This window comes from Rhinolophus ferrumequinum, chromosome 22, assembly GCF_004115265.2.
Source record: "Rhinolophus ferrumequinum isolate MPI-CBG mRhiFer1 chromosome 22, mRhiFer1_v1.p, whole genome shotgun sequence".
Lineage (NCBI taxonomy): Eukaryota > Metazoa > Chordata > Mammalia > Chiroptera > Rhinolophidae > Rhinolophus > Rhinolophus ferrumequinum.
The window spans coordinates 39,609,668-39,627,497 of record NC_046305.1 but is presented as its reverse complement, the minus strand read 5'-3'; the positions used below and the strand labels follow the sequence as shown (position 1 = coordinate 39,627,497).

General features: G+C 37.2%; 1 pseudogene; it reads right to left on the bottom strand.

Moving 5' to 3' along the window:
- Positions 1-3,307: 3,307 nt before the first annotated feature.
- On the bottom strand, positions 3,308-4,228 carry LOC117015068 (filensin-like; annotated as a pseudogene).
- Positions 4,229-17,830: the final 13,602 nt, after the last annotated feature.

The window sequence follows — 17,830 nt, the reverse complement described above, 5'->3', positions numbered from 1 at the left end:
TGTTGTTTGCTTGGTGTGTTATTCTCCTAGAGCTGCTATAACAAATTACCAAAACTGGGTAACTTAAAACAACAGAAATTTATTCTTTCACAAATCTGAAGGACAGAAATCCAAAATCTAGTGTTGGAAATGCCATCCTCCCTTGAGATGCCTCAAGGGTAGGAACCTTTCTTGCCTCTTCCAGTGTCTGGTACATCATGAATTTCTTGGCTTCTGGCAACATTAACACAATCTCTGCCTCCTTCTTTAACGGCCATCTACTCTATGTGTCTGTGAGTGCAAATTTTCCTTGTCTTATAAACACACCATATGTTGAATTAGGGCCCAATTCAACATGGAGGATTTGGTTATATGCTTTGTCTATTATTTGGCTACACTATTTGTCTCTTTTAAAATACCAGGAGTGCCAAAACAATGTATACAAGTGAACACTTCAGTCAACGTTGCTCAAGCAGTAGTTCACCATAATCAGAAGTGTCTGGACACTGATGCTATTAAATCAGACTTCTGATAAAAACCAACCAAAACTGCTATATTAGGATCAGTTGGGTTACACGTAACAACAAATAGCATCACTTTGAGCACCTCTTGTAATTGCAGAAGTCAGATGTGACTTGTATTCATCTTTTGTTATCGGTATATATTATTACAATTTTAATACAGTTTTTTCCTTTCTTAAAATGTGTATTTTTTTGCACCCTCTGTATTGTTTTGTAGACTTTTTATACATTTATATTTGCCATAAACATTTTTAAAGGTAGTCTTCATACTTTAAGAAAAAATAGTCATTGGAAACCTTTAGTGTCTAATAAGATTTTCTTTTTTAATGTATAACTGTTACTTCTAAAATATTTGTCATTCCAAGATTATCTTTAAATGTACCCATTTTAATTAATTATATATTTTTAATATTTAAATGATTTATTATTTTATTATTTTGGAAATTACTTTAACTGGGATCTTAATTTTGTTGTCTTTTTAATGCTATTTAACCTGTTCCATTAGCAACATGATCCACTATGTTTATTGCCAACATAATCGATGCCACCTTTAGGCCAGAAGGATGAATAATACAGGCTCTTCCGTCACCTGGACTGGTTCCCCAATGTTCTTTCTTCCTGATTATCAGGATGAACTAAGTTATTTATAATGCGTCTCCAAGAGCTTCTTGGTAAGCAGACTTGGAAACTTCCTAGTCCTGTTCCTTCTGGCCTAAAGTAGAGCTGTCTCCTGGGAAATTCTGCTCTTGCAAATTTAACTTTTCCAAGTGTGTATGTAGACAATAACTAAATGAGTGTACTCTTGAGGAATTTAATGGAGGAAATAGCCTTGAGTGGAGGGGCATGCATGGAGTATAGAGGAGAAGAAGCCCTTTAAGACTCAATGCTCAGGAGAAAAGTGCTAGTAAATAGAATTTTTGAACTTATATGAATCACAAGTTGTTACTCTTTGCACATAGATTTTTTTTTTTTTTTTTACGAAATAAGGACTTTCAGTCTTATGGTTGGCAGTTAGGCTTCCTTTAGTGACCATAAATCTCTCCCAAATGCTAAGAACCTGCTCAAACTTGGCAAGCCAGCTGAGTAAAAAGGTCATCTTCTTGCCTAACGGCAGATTCTGTAGTCTTTACCACACAATTCCCTTTATGGTCATAATTGTCCCTTGCAAAAATATAGTGTTACAGCAGAACTCATAAAACTGCTGCCTCTGGAATAAACAGGAAAGGGCACATTCTCATTTCCAAACAACTTATGTACCAGTAGAGTTTAGCTTCCATTTAAAATGGAAAGCAGTGATTCCACTAGCAACGCAATGGTTTGGACAGACTGCGCGTTTGACCTTCCAGAGTATAGGTGAATCTGTTTGTACTTACTTCTGTAGGGATATCTTTTCGATTAGAGATACAGAGATTGCTCTCAGATATTTACAGTTTCTATAGGGTAGCAATGCTATCTCTTTGGTTAGTCCAGGACGTAGCATAGTTTCAATTGCACGGAGTAGCTTAATAACACGTGTTTTCAGAATTTTCAATCCTGAAAATGAGTAAAAATAAAAAATAAAAAATATTCAGTACATGGTGAAGAGTGGGTGCAGCCTCAACCTGAAAAGGAATTTAAATTGGCCTCCACACTTTGAAGCTAGCAAGAACATAATGTGTGGAAAAAGAAAGGAGGAGCAGTAAAAACTCACATAGCAAAAACTATTTCAAAATCAAGCAGGATTTTAATGGGTTATTTCACAGAAGCAATGACCGTAGCCCTCTTTTTTGATGAAGGTTGCGGGGTTGGTGGTGGTGACTTTTGAATCTGAGAATTGCAAAAGGAAATAAAAATAATGAGGGTTAGGTTAACTGAGCAAATAGCTTTCCTTCCCATGGAACTTGGTCTGTAGGGGAGAAAATAAAAATAGCCCATAGATATATAGCCATTAGACCACATGAAAAGCATAAGGCACTGTCTGGCTTTTGAGTTTTAAGCTCCGTGGAACACTTGTATTTTGTTTTTGATAGACTGTAGTCTATACACATTGAGAGCTCTAGAGTTGTACAGCCTGAATCCAAACCTATATCCTCATATTTCCATTTGTGTGAGCAAGTTACTTTTTGTTCCTTAGTTTGCTTTAGCTTTAAAATGGGGCTAATGACAGTGCTTACGTTATAGGGTTTGTGTCGGAATTAGATGGGTCACTGTATATATTGCCCTTTGACCAGTGCCTTGTACTGTATAAGAACAAAAATGTCAGTTATGGGAAGTAGCTGTAGAAACACTAAATAGAGGTTGTGTGAGTTTGCTTGGGCTACCGTAACAATGCACCACAGACTGGATGGTTTAAACAACAGAAACTTGTTTTCTCACAAAGTTTATGTAGATTTCTAAATGCCATATAGTTTGTTGTTGTTGTTGTTGTTGTTGTTGTTTTGTTGTTGTTTTTTATTTTTTATTTTTTTTATTTTTTGCAAGCAAAGACAGTATTTTAATTAAGGCTTCACTGGCAATTTCAGATGGGCCAACTATGGTCTAATCCAAACAGGAACGCTCACTCTTTATTTTTTGTTCTACAGCATCAAATCACATCCTCTACAGTGGCCCAGAGACATTTCTCCCATGGAGCCTAGACATTTTGAGAGTCCTTCTCTCATAGGTTTTTCTTGCTTTCTTTTTTCTTTCCAATCATGGTCTCCACAATTACAGCAGTTTCTTCATTTGTCTGAATACTGTCAGTTGAGAACTTCTCCATGGATTTCATCACTTCCACCTTCTCATACGCCAAAGTCCTGGAAGGGCTTCTCTCTTGCAGGCTGCTGTTCCTAGCAGGGACGGACAAGATAAAATCTAGATTCCACTTAACTAGCATCCCTGGAGAGCAGCACTGCACCGCCCTTTGGTGTAGAGGTCAGCTGGGGGTTTGGGCTCCTTGGGGTTTCTTGCTCTCTCCTTGACCAGCTTGCAGAATTTCTCCAAGGGTTTGTTTATTTGCCCTCCATCTGGCATGTCCTTTGGAGCCCTTCTAGGGGTAGAGGGACTTGCTTCTTTACCCTCTGATTCAAGCTTAGATTCACTTTCTTTAACTACCACCTGCACCGGCTTTGTGTCTTCCAGACCTTTCAGTGGTGCGTCTTCCAGGCTTTCATTTGCTTTGTCTTTAGCTATACTTTGCTGTTGTTATATCCTGTACAGCCCTGGAAAGATCTTTCCCACTGGGTCGAGGGCTGAGAGAAGCTCCGTGGCCTGGGTGACCAGAGTGACAGGAGTTTCAATGAAGGCGGAGCTCAACTTGTTGCCTTCATTTTCAATCATCCGATGTTACTGGTCCAGCTGGTTTTTCAGGGTTTGCTGGGCAACCAGCGATCACAGGAAGACTTCTCCAGGCTCCTCTCAGTCTCTGCAATCTCCTTCAGCAGGGTTTCAGTATGTTCATTAGAGAGCTGAATCTCATCGTAGTAACACTCGTGGGCGTCTTGAATAGCTTGTTCCAGGGTCGCCGTCTTGGACTGCAGCTCGGCTTTCTGCGCCTGCACGAGAGGTAGCACCTCCGGGTCGTCGGCCAGCTGACCTTGCAGGGCGGCCCCATCTCTGCACCCTGGCGCTCCAGCTGGATGCGTTGGGCTGCCAGGACCGTTGCCCTCCACATGGCGGGCGACAGTGTTCTTGGGGCCCGGCAACTTGCCCAGGCTCTGGAAAGCGTCCCGCTGCCGCTGGAGGACGGCGTGGCCCTCAAAGTGACACATAGTTTTAAGTGGTGGATTTGGAATTTGGACCCAAGGCTCCCTAGTTTCAAAACTTGGCCTTCAGGTCTATCTGTTCTCAAAATTCTAGCAGAATTCATAACAAGGAAAAATATTTTGATCAGGATTTATAAGGAATGGCCTAATGATAGAGGTGGAATGCTTGAATTGAGCTTTGAGGAATGGATATAATTTCTATATCTAAGAAAGTATTAGGAAGGTACTTAAATATAAATCAGGTTATGGAAATTCCTAGCTCAAAACTCTTCAGTAGCTTCTCCTTATGCTTGGAATAAAATCCAAATTTCTGACCCTGTCCTAAAAAGCTCTTCATGGCCTGTCATTTGCCTCCTAGACTAGACTTGTCTCATACCTTTTCTTCCACCATTCTAGAGCCTCCTTTCTGTTCCCTAAACATACTTAACTCACTCCTACTGGCTCACACTTTCTCTTTCCCTGATTTACTCTCCTGATCTTGTCATGACTCTTGCTTTCTGTCATTCAGGTCTCAAAGAGGCCATACACCAAAAGTAGCTTCTTATTCACTACCATCATATAAACCTATTTTAATTTTTAACACTTTGCATCATTTGACATTTTGTTGTTAATTTGTTTACTTAAATATATTTGTTCTATTTCCTCACTCCCCTTTGATGGAATGTAAAATATCCTAAAAGCTAGACTGATGTCTGTCTTGTTGGTTACATCACCCCTCCTCAGATCTCTGGCGATCACAAGTCCTCAGTAGATAGCTGTTGAATGAATGAATGAATGAATGAACGAACATGGTAGCCTGAAGTGGCCATGGATCGGCCGAGCCCACAATAATTGAACTTCAGCTCAAATGTAACACAATAAATATTTTAATGTAGTTGGCTAGAGTACAAAGTACATTAAGGATAGCAGGATGTAAAGCTGGACATCTTGATATGGCGATTGTGATGCTGTAGCTCTTCGATTAATTTGCATCAAAATGGTTCTGGCAAAACAGATGGGACAGTGACAGAAATATCACATGACAGGTATTCATTGGGTTTTCTCCTGTTATGTCTGCAAAAACAAGAGCCTGAGTTTTCTCTGCTCACCTTCTGGATCTTGTGCTGATCTGATAATGAGAGCTGTCTCCCACTGGAAAGGAATCTCCAGTAGAGAAGAATTGAAGGAAAGGAAAGGTAGGATTGATTTACATAAGAAAGGGGATATAATAAGTTCAGGAAGTAAAGAATTTATCTCTAGGGCAAGTAGTCAGGGAAAGGGGCTCATGTTCAGAGAAAAAAGATATTGAAGGAGTAGCAACTGTCCTGCAAAGAGGGTTTTTAAGGAACTAGAGGGGTAAATAGGACCGATTAGGACGTTTGGAGTGTTGTGTGCTTCTGCTACTTCACCACCTCTTCAAGGTACTTCAGTAGAGAATTGTATGATTTTTTTCAAGGCTACCTGAGTTGGATTTATGTTTGTTCTAGATGTGGCAAGACCAAGACCAGACTCTAAGGTAGGAGTTTTGAAACATTCCTTTAGGCTACATGTGTATGCTTATTTTTATAAGTAAGTCATGCTGAGACACAAATCTCTGATTCTGACTTCTTTGATAACGCCATTCCTACCACTCAATGAGCATTACTTTTTTACATCAAAAAAACAAAAACAAAAACAAAACTAATACTGGGTTAGCAATTTAAGAGTTTAACACCCGATGCTTTTTCATGGTTATAAAAATATTTAACTAAATAAAACCAAATGTATGTGTGTCATTGATGGTTAAGGGAAATAATGGAAATATTATCGAGGTATTTCTGTGAAATTTGATGCTGAGATAAGTAATCATATAATGACTCAACTCTCTGCCTTATTTCTCCATCAATCTTCCCCCTTCAAATAAATATTCTTGACGAGATAACATTGGCCAAATTAGGAAGCTTACCAAAAACAATTTTCCATATATATAAATAGATAACAAAAAGTACCATTATTAGGCTATTTGATCTATCTACTCCCATTTAGAGTAATGTTTTTAAGTAAGAAATCAAAGACTGAGAGAAAGGCCGTACAAAGTATATGTTAACATGAGAAGAAGCAGACACTTAGCTTATATTGATTGATAGTTTTTCCTGATAAAAAGAAATGTGGTGACATGACTCCTGATTACATGTGGTTTTTCTGCTAGATGATTCTCAAAGACCATTTCATTTTTCAATCCATTTCTTGTCTCACACATCCCTGGCTTCCATATTATTTCGCTCTTGACCTTGGGTTGCTCATAAAGTAGTAGCGTTTATAGATATTGGGGTAAGGATGAGATAAAAATATGTTTTCCAAAATTAAAATAGTTAAAAGTTTATTTTTTTAACTTGTTTATTTTAAAATAACCCACATCACAAACACTTAGTTTGTCATGTTGGAATGTCTTTTGTATTCAGAAACAGCTGTATAAAAGTGGCTTCTCAGAATGCCATGTTCCCAGGGGAAGGTCTGGGTAAGGTTCAAAGAAGATTGGGAGTCAATTTAAAAGGTACATCTGTGTTAGATTCTGAAGGGTTGAGTGAAAAACTTGTGCATTTTGCCTTGATTCTGTAAGACCTAGGAAACTAGAAAAATTTCCTTTTAATCCAAGAGTGATAGGAATAAAGTGGCACTTTTATTGCTGTATTTAGTGGACTGTGGTTTAAACAACAGAAATTTGTTTTCTCACAGTTCTGGTAGCCAGGAATTAAAAATCAAGGTGCCAGCAAGGCCATGATCTAAGTTAGTTTCTTAGGTATTAAAAAATCTCACGTGGGAAAATAAAAATAAATAAAAAATAAAGCATGTTCCATCACTAAATAAGTTCAAGAAATGCTGATTTGAACAAGTAAGCAGATTTCTAAGCTGTAGGGCCTTCAGAAACTGCTGATATTTTGCATGACCGTCCCAGAGGGAGACAGTAGACGCTGTTTCCTCAGTGGAAACTAGTGGTCCTGGAACACATTGACTACAGAATGCAAATGATTCTGAAGGTGAACAGATTGGAAGCAGAGGAAATGGTAAAAGGGTTATTCAAATAATCCAGTGGGGAGATAACAATATCTCATCTTAAAAGTGATGGAATGATCGATTGGGAAGGAAATTCTCAATGTTGTCATTAGATAAGTGTTATAAAATGGGAATCCTTAAGATTTTAACTATCTAACATGTAAGTCGATACCCTTATTTTTTTCTTAATCTATAGTTCTGCCAATTGAACATTTCTATCTTTCATTAAATGTGACATGTCAAATTCATTATAGCGTGCTCTACCTAGGTACTCTTTTCCTATAATTTATTCGTCTCCTGTCTCAGTCGCTCAAGCTCTAACACACAAGTTATCTTTGATTTTTTCATCTCACTACCTGAAAACTGATCAAAATCCTGTCACTTTTACCGTCTAATTATTGCTAATCTCTGCCTACGTTTTCATCTCTTCTGACTTCCCTTTATATTCTATTTCCAAAATTATTTTCTGAAAATCAAGTTAACTCCAGTTTTGAAATGCTGTACTTCCGTGTTGCCTGAAGGATAGCGTCAGTCATTCTTCTCAGGAAGGAGTTACATGATCTGGCCCAGACTGCACTCTTACCATTTCTTGCTCACCTGAGCCGAGGCTGTTCCCTGATACAAGACTGGCATTAGGTCTCTGAAGCCTCTGCACACATTTTCTCTGAACTGTCCTTCCCTCTCTGCTCTATTTGCTGAAAGCTCACTCAACCTTTGAAATTGTTTGCTTTCTCTTTGAAATCAGTTATGAAGATATTCAATATTTTTTCCTGTCACCATCCCTCATATACTTCAATGTTTTCATTTACATAGATAAAGGAAAACAATGTGTTCCTACCTTTGTTTCCTCTATTGAAGTCAAATTTCTTTTCATGAGTAAGCATTTTCTCTCATCTGGTGAATTTGTTGGCCTGGAATTTTCCCAAGACTTTCTAAAAGTTGGAATAAATTATTTCTGTTGGTTCCCCTTTCGTCCCCTGTTCTTCAGCATATAAATAACACTTAGTTAAATTTAATTCCACTTTTTGGCCCATTTTTTTTCTTTCTAAAAACAAGTAAAAGCTGCTTATTTCATTACTAATATTCATCATATAATATACTAATTTTCAAATTTGTAGCAGCAAACCAATTCCAAGGTCACTTTTCAAGTCTTTTAAAAACAAGATGGCAATATGCCAGGGGTTGTTGCAGTGTCCAATTCTAATGAAACATTAAACATTTTAGCCAGCAATTCCAGTGTCCTCTGACTGCTTTAAAAACATTTGGTTAGATGCCATCTGTTCTCGGTGATTTATTCATGTCTTGTTTGTCAATTTTTTCTAAAGTATCCTCTCATTTATTTATTGATCAATTCCTTTGGCCTGTGCACTATGGAAGTCAATAAGAATATATTGAACAGCTAAACTGTGCCCAGCATAGTGCTGGGTAATGTGGGGAATATGAAACGTTTAAGATAAGCATCTGTCCTCCAGGAGCTTGTCTTTCTTTAGTTGAGGTGAAAACCAAAACCAAAAACATGTTGGACAGGTAACTCAAATGATGCATGTGCTATTTACTGCAATTACAAAATATATGAAGCTACAGATCTCAGTGATTCTTTAGCTCCATCCAGCAGCCCTCTCCACTTTCCTGCCAAGCCCTTCCATTACTCTGTAGAATATCTAAGAGGTGTTTTCTCATGTGCTCAAGAAAAGTCGAAATCATATTCTTTTAGGTTAGTATTCTCTTGGGCATTTATTGCCCAAAAAACTTTTGAGAGAGCTATCTCACCATGGCCACCACTATCAGTGGTATCCTTGAAATGTTTGCCTCCCTGCCAGGCATAGCTGACTTCACTGATGCTTCTTGTCTGTTCTACACTCTGGCTTGATGCTGCCACTGTGATAAAGAAATGGGAAGGACATTGTTTTTCCTAACTCTCTGTTCCCTGACCCCTGCAGTGTAGCTGGCTGCACACTTTGTCTCTCACTATCCTTTGTCAAAATGATCCCTCATCTTCTGCCTTGCACCTCTTTTTCAGAACTTGAAGTGGCTGGACAATAAAATTTAGTCTCTGTTTTTTCAACTTGATTTCCTCTGCCTCTGATCACTGTGCACCATTTTCTTCCTCTTGCAACCAAAATTAAAATTTCCCATTCATATAGACTCATGGGAAGAAATGCTGGGAGGTATCGCTGATCTTACACATCCAGTCTTTATTTGCTACTGAGTAAATCCACAACGTATCTCGATTAACCCTCACAACAACCCTACATGGTGGGCACTATTATTCATGTTTGACAGCAGAATGGACTAAAGTTTAGTAAAAACTAGCTCAAGTACACAACTAGTAAGATTCCAGTATTAGAAAATCTTGACCCCTATTCCTTGAGTGAGACACTGCAGCACTTTGATTGCTTGGATTTACATTCCTTTTGGTTATATATTTTTAAAAGTACTATTTTGATTACAGAGCAACCAACAAAATGAATTTAAGGCATGCTTGAACTTTTAAGTTAAATTCACAGTGGCTGATTGATCCCTCCCTCAGATTTTTTTTCACTCTAATGTAACCCTCTAAGCCAAATTTGAAATCAATAAACAATAAGGCCTCTGCTCAAATCAGGCATCATCTGCTTTAGAACTTGTCATGTCTCAGTTTCTGATTGGCAAGTGAATCACAGCCAAGTACTTATTAGGCCGTTAGGCTCCATTCCAGCACGGTCTTCAATTATCGTTGTTATTGTGCAGCAAAGAACATTTGCTTGATGAGGTAGGGCTGATTTGCTTATTGTATGTTTCTGCATTCTCGTTAATCTCTCCAATTCTGCAATTTGTATTGGTTGTCTAGTTATTAGTGTGAATTCATGAGAGCATGCTTTGTTATTAGTGGGGTCTCCTAACAGTAACTAACCCTTTGGGATAGGCAGAACCTGTGACAAATCTCCCAGCCCTGAAGTCTTTGCAGGCTGAGTATGAATGGCTACACTACAGAAAACAGGGAGGGGTGCTGATGTTTTAACTGGAGGAGCTAAAGAGTATTGAATAGGAATCTATTAACCTTCTCAGTCACTGAAACAGTCATCTCTTCTTCCTTCTCATCCTGTGGCTTAAATGTAGTTTAAAAAAAATGTATTTTTATATGTGTGTGGATTGTCACTCTTTGATTTTAGCCCTTTGGCCTTTTGGTAGTATATATATTCTATGATGACTCTAGACTTAGGCTCAATTTTACAGTAGGACAGTTTTAATTGAAGAGTCTCTTGAGCTTCCTAACGGTTTCCCATGGGTATTCCATATGAACTCTCCAGCTTATAATTAAATACTGATTTTAAAATATTCTTATTATGTCTCTTCAGAAGATCCCAAACAATCAAAAGATTGTATGCCTAGACTTTAGGGATAACCTGTCTTTTCTGTTCAGTGGACTTCCCTAAGCATCTTCACACAGTACCTGGCTGAGGGTGGATCCAGGTAGGGATCTTGACCTCCCTTGAATACTACTTCAAGGAAAAAGTAAACACTAATGAAGAAATTTCAAAAGTTTTCTAATCAATTGCTCTTTTTCTCAGTAATATATTATCTCTGTAAGACAGTAGAACTCTCATTTCAAGGCTTGAAAAATGTACATTTAACATGGGATATGGGGATTCATGCACAGCATATAATGTTGTAGCTGGTGAGCAGTAACCAAATGGCAGATTACTGGAAATCAATTTTTGGGCAGACTTGAATTTTTTGTAATGAGTGGATTTTTAGGAGGGGAATACAGGAGAAAATAAAATGTTTTTCAGAGGAAGATGGTAATGATCAAAATACTTGTGTTTTTACACATGGAAAATACCTTCATGTGTAATCTCTCTAAAAAATGTAACCTGCTTCTTTCTAAGTAAATATCCCAAAGGAAGGGAAACATACACATTATAATTTATGTACCTTATATCACTTATACATTGTTAACTGATCATTTATGATCTTGTGTCTCTTTGCTGTTGACTGTTAGACCCTTTCAGATGCCAGTGGGAAGAGATCATTTCTCCATTTCCGATCAAGTCTTATCATATTCAATATTGTGCAAAGATGTCCTAGGAGGTAAAGTGTATGAATAATGCTTTATGATAGCAATTATTTTTCAGCTGATTATTCATTACTCATAGTGTGAACTCTGAGTGAAATTTACATTATCTTCCTATAGTTAAATGTTGCTCTCAATTTAGTGTTATAAATCTCTGCCAGATGTAAGGTAATCATGTTTCATTTCCAATATTGAATTGTCTTTGAGTGAATGATCATATTTCTTTACCAAGCCTTTTATATTAATTAATAATATTTTCAGCCTTTTATAGTACCATAAATCTTACTCATTAAATGAAAAATTATGGTTAATTCTGAATCATTAAATGAAAACTAATGACTAAATCTAATTCATGATAGTATCTTTCTGAATTCCATGTTCACCCTAATCTTCATGAAATCAAATGTATGTATATGCTTGTTTCACATTTGTGTTTTAGACTTTATCTAGTTTATTTTTTCCCACATAGTTCTGTATTTGTACCTTGAACTTTTACAAAAGGTTTTAAAGCAGCTTTCTACTGGGTTCACTATGCCTAGGACATCTTTCTCAAATTATTTTTCAAAGCTCTGTTCTTAGGAAAATCTCAACAGTTTGATTTTTATTTTATTTTCAAAACATTTTGAATAGAGTTTTCATTTGTTCATTTTCAATACCAAAATTGTTCACATGTCTGACCAAAAACATTAAACAATAATCATCTAAGCTATTGATTGCAAACACAAGGAATAATTTTAGTCACATGTACTCTTTTATTCTTTTTTCTATTATAAGTAAATAATGCTCTGGTAAATATTCTTATACATGATATTTTGTGCATATCTCTGCTTATTTCCTTGAGATAAACATTTAGAAGTTGTATCACTAGGAAAATATTCATTTAGGCAAATTTTTATCTTTGCCTAAATTTGATACTTGAATAATATACATAAGGAATTAAGTGTTTGCATGTATTTATTGATCACTGATGTTTCTTCAATTATGAATGGCCTGTTTACTAATTTCTTTTTGACCATATATCTACTGGAGTTTTCTTCTTATTGATTTGTAAGATATTAGTAAATTTGTGGTATTAATGCATTGACACATATTCTTCTTGTATACACATTTTTTTTTGCTGAACTCTATTAATCTTTTCTTTATAATTCCTTTTTTTTAAACCAAGAACGTCTTTAACACTGTCAAATTAAAATTTAAATATTTCTTTTAGTTTTTTCACCTTTCCCTATTTTACCACTTTAATAAATTTGTAATTTATTTTGTTTCTCACAAAACTGACCTATTTTTCCCACATTCTTGCTTTCACCATTGGCCTCATATGTAGTATGCAGTTAGAATAGCTTTCTAGAAAATTTGATTAATTTTACCCTTTTGCTTATGAAGCTCATTCTCCTCTTTTTCTGTCATTAGCAGCTTTAATGCTCTGACTCCAACTGCTCCCTAGCACAAATCACAGGTGCCCTGATGTGACAGGCAGAAAAATGGCCCACAAAAGATGTCCATGCCCCCAGCTCTGGAACATATTAACTTGGGAGATGGAATTAAGTTCATGGACCTAGGGTAGGGAGACTACCCTGGATTACCTGTGTTGGCCCAATGGAAGCACATGGGCTCTTTAAAACTAGAAGAGGAAGGCAGAAGAGTCAGTCAGAGAAATGTGATAGAAGAATAGGTAAGAGACATCTGAGGCCTAAGAGAGACTTGACCCTCCATTGCTTGATTTGACAATGAAGGAAGGAAGCCATGAGGCAAAGAATGTTTGACTTTAGAAGTTGGGAACAGTCCTCAGCTGACAGCCAGCAAGGAAATGAGACCTCAGTCTGACAACCACAAGGAGCTGAATTCAGCCAACAACCTGAATGAGCAAAGAAATAGATTCTCCCCAGAGACAGACAGGAATGCAGCCTTGCCAAACTTTGCCTCTAGCCCCTAAGACCCAGGCCAGACTTCTGACCTACACTACTGTACTATATTAGGTTTGCGTTGTTTAAGCTGCTAAGTTTGTAGTAATTTGTTACAAGAGCAACAGGAAACTAAATAGCAGACCTGACAGAATTTGGTGCTGGGCACGTCTGGGTCAAATTCTGACTCCATCTCTTAATAGCAGAGTTAAGTACAGAGTTTTATTCACCACCTACCGCATAGGGCTGTCATGAGCCAGAAAGAAGTTACGGTAATAGTAATAACAATAATAATAATAATAATGATAATAATAATAATAATTTAGTAATATAATAAAATAGACGCATACACACATTTTTAAAAAATAACGATTATAGGCAACATGGATTGAACACTTACTATGTGCCAGATAATTTTCTAAGCACTTAATATGTATTCCTTCTTTTAATCCTTACAGTACATCCCTGTTACATAGGATTATTATAATCCCTCATGCCTTCTTTTTTCTTACACATGAAGGACAGAGTTATTTAAGAAATAAAAGTAAAAAGGACACAGAGGAATAGAGATGGTAGGTAACTTGCCTAGGCTCGTAGTCAAAGAGTGTTGGAACCAGTACACTACGCCTAGACAATACAACCCAGAGCCCGTGTGTGTAAATCACCTTGCTAGAGCTACTCTGTTGTTGTTCTTTTAGTATTAACCATTATTCCAAGGCTGCTCCATTATTATTGTTTGTATTGTTAGTCTTATCATCCCAATATCCACAGACGATACAGAAGTAGTAGTGGGAAGACTTACATATGGGGTTTTGACTTTAAACAAAGATTATCTCTGAGCCTACTCTATGGTTAGCTCAAGGGACCAGTTCAGCTAAGCAGAGCCTTTAGACCTGCTCTAGAAGTGACAATCCCAGAGTCAGGTGACCTGCCTGGAAATACCAGAAATTATTAAATGAATCTGTGGATTTTAAATAGTTTGTTTAATGTCCATGTTCTAGTTGATCTTCCTAAGAATATATGCCTTTTGAAATAATGAACTAAATCAGATTAATGAAAATATGAAATATTTTCATAACCATGAAAATATGAGATAAATCATTCAAATATGTGGCATAACTATTTTTTAGAATTTATTTTGGAAAAGTACAGGGTAAAAAGAGTTGTTGGGGTTTTCACTTATATACAGAGGGTACATGTTTTGTTCATCAGCATCATGGCTTTTGTAACACGTTTCCTCTGCTTTTCACAGTGTTTAGCCGTGGGACTCGTGGCTGACAAAGCAGAAGTGTGTGAGAAGTGAGACACTGAGATGCGATGACCAGCTGTTCAGTATTATGATTCCACTAAAATGAATACATCTCTTTTCCTGTGGGAGACAAACAGTACCTTACTCTATAGCAGCAATGTGTGCAGAGACGAGTTGCTCTGAGAGCTCTGGATGTGATGCCAAAGAAAGGGCTAAAAGCCACAAATGAATGCTCAGTCAGATCAGACCCCAGCCCCCTTCTAAGTAAACGCTGTACCCCGCAGATGGGGTGCTCGCATTTCTCTTACTGAAAAGGTAGCAATCACACTTTTTCCCAAATCTGAACAAAAACTATAACTGGACGCCTTGGGGGTGACCGGGGAGGGATCATTCCAGTCAAACCTGAAAACCCTACAAGCCTAGGCCAACAGAAACACCTTTTTCACCTCTGTGACCCTCTTCACCATGTTCAGTACTCTTCTGGGTTTCAATCAGTGTTTAACGTCTTTGGCAAACTCCTCCGGTCACAGTGTATATTTATGGTACTCACTTATTTTCAGTCATGGGTCATGGTCTCTCAGCAAAAGCTTGATCTTAGAGATTTCAACATCCTTCTGGTCTGCCTCCTGGCTGAACTTGACCAACGCATTGTCCACCCAGAAACCAGTGGGATGTCTCTTAAGAGCAGGTCTGATTGTGACCTTTCTTGCCCTCCTGCAAGTCAAAAATCAAACTGAAGTTCAAAGCCTCTGTAATATCAATTACTTTACTATGAGGAGAAATTCCACATTCCTTAATGCATCCTCAACAGTCTTTATGTGTGTGTGCCTCTCCCTTGTTAAAATCTCCAGTTCCATATTTTGCTGCAACCTAGTTCCACCGCTCTACCCTTGCTTGCTATACTCCAGCCACAATGCGTAGGTTCTAGTCTCCAGTGTTTCCGGCTTGCTCCTGCTTCCCTGTGTTTGCATTAGGCATTCTTACTGCTGGAAATATTCTCCTACCACCACGTACTGCCCTTTATCCGGGAATGGCCTCTTCATCCTCCTGTCTTCAGTTTAGAGTTTCTAGATGCTAGGATGAATTTAAGTGCCTTTAGATTTTGTTCCCGTTGTACCCTGGATTTCCCTATTTTAACACTTAACAACTGTGAGTAGCATCTGTCTATTTTCTGTATCTCCATGTTCCCTGAGAATATGGCCCATTTCTTGTGGGTCATTCTGTCTTCATTACCATCACTGTACCTGGCACATTGGACAATGAACATCTCTTTTTGATAAATCTTTCCGTTAGCCTTGTACACTCTCACCACCCAGTGTGTGGGGAAAGATTTCAGTTGATTAGCTAAATGTAAATCCATAAGGTAGAAAACCCAAATTTATACTTTATGAAGCTCTAAGTTGCATTGATGCTATCTATCAACTGTCAAATAATTGAAATCATGAATGAATTATCCTTTTCCACAATTTCTTTTCCGATTTATTATCTATATATCTACACGAGCAAGAGCCTCAAAACTTTGCAGTCTGTTAGAAACTGTTGCCATCGTGTCACTTAATTGCTTTTTTATAAGCTAAAAGTGTATTCTTTTCCTTAGTAAGCAAAATGATGATACCTTTTTGTATACATGTATGCATCTGTCTATCTTTGAATGTTCATGGTCATTTCATATGCATTATGTTATTAATTCCTCATAATATCACCGTGAGGTGAATAGTACAATTTTTATTATCTCTATTTTATAGATGACACAACTGAGCTCGGTGTGATTACTATTTAGCCTGAGTCACCAGACAGTGAGTGACAGACTACATACATCTGGTTCACTACCAGATTCTGGGAAATTTTCATATGCCTCTGGTTCAAAAACTAAAATAATTCAGACTATAAACTCCATGAGAACAAAGTCCATGAAAGATTCTTCACCACTGTGTTGCCCATCACTGGGCTGGGCAGAGAGGTAGGTACTTAATAATTACTTGTAAAAAAATTAATGAATGATCCTATACTGGGAATTCTTTTCATTGCCTTTCAAGCCTTTTATATTTGCAAATGGCACACAGAGAAGACATGTGACTAAGTTACCTAACATGCAAAAAGGATGCAGGACATTAAAGTGAGTACACAGACTCAGAGATGAATCTTGGCTCTGCTGTTTATTAGTTGTGTGCTTTTGGACCATTATTTGAATTCTGAATCTCAATTCTACCATCTAGAATTTCCATCATTTAGCTGGAACGTAAAGACAATATTACTTGCTTCATAGGATTTTGGGGGAGGTAAATGCGCTAATGTATAAAAAGCACGTATCACATGGGTCTAGCATTTAGTAGATGCTAGATAAACATTAGTAGTTCTCTTCCTGCTGTGAGGGAGAAATGTTAATTCATAGCCATTAGGTCAGCAAAAGAGTCAATCATTTAAATTTCTTTTTCCTGAATAGTCATTACATATTTATAACCCAGGCTGCTTGATTTATATGTGCTCCTGTTAGCTTCTTCTAAGCAGTTTCCAGCTTTTGCATACCCCCAGAGTTTATCTCATTGTGCTATATAGGTTAAAAATAAACTTTGAAAATCAGACCAATATAATTCAACAATCTTTCTGGTTGGTGGATTTAGTTGTGAGTTTCAGCTGGGAAAAAAATAACCATAATGAAATGTTTTATAAATCCATACCTGATTGGAGAGAGAATATTAGAAGTTAAGCTCTTCATTTTAATATATCTGGGCAGTAAGCTACCTCTTATATTTTGCTCGGTATGCTAATCCACGTAGAAAGCATTGCAGGAATTTTGACTTCATGAAGCCCTTTTTAAATGATTTTGTTTTTTAACCATGTGAGAGCTAAATGTGCTGTTTTGCTATCCATCCTAGTTACTCAAAGATTCATAAAACAACATTAGCTTTACCTTTAAACAAAAATCATTCTAGTCATGAGTTGTGCTTAGTGAGTGAAGATAATACCTTTTTTTTGGTTCCTTTATGTTGCCATATTAATTAAATTAGTTGAATTTGTTTCCTTCCTTCAAATGCTTTTGTTTTTAAAAATAAGTTGAAATAAATATGTTTCAACAACTAGTTGTGGCCGCTTATTAAGTTTCAGAGACTCTTTTCCTGGTGAAAATACATGTGGATCTCTGTAACAATGTATGACCTCTCTCAGCTGTTTCTGTAGAGTCTTTGCAGTCAGACTAACCTTGGTTTGAATAGTGGCTCTGATTTGTTAGCTAAGTCGTTTTAACTGATAGGAGTCTCAATTCCCCTATTGGTCAAAAGGAGCACCTAATATCCACCTAACCAGTTTCTTGTGTGGATGATGTAACATATGTAGATGTGTCTGAAGCAGAGGCTCCATAAATATTAATCGCCTCTCCACTTCTCTCTGTTAAG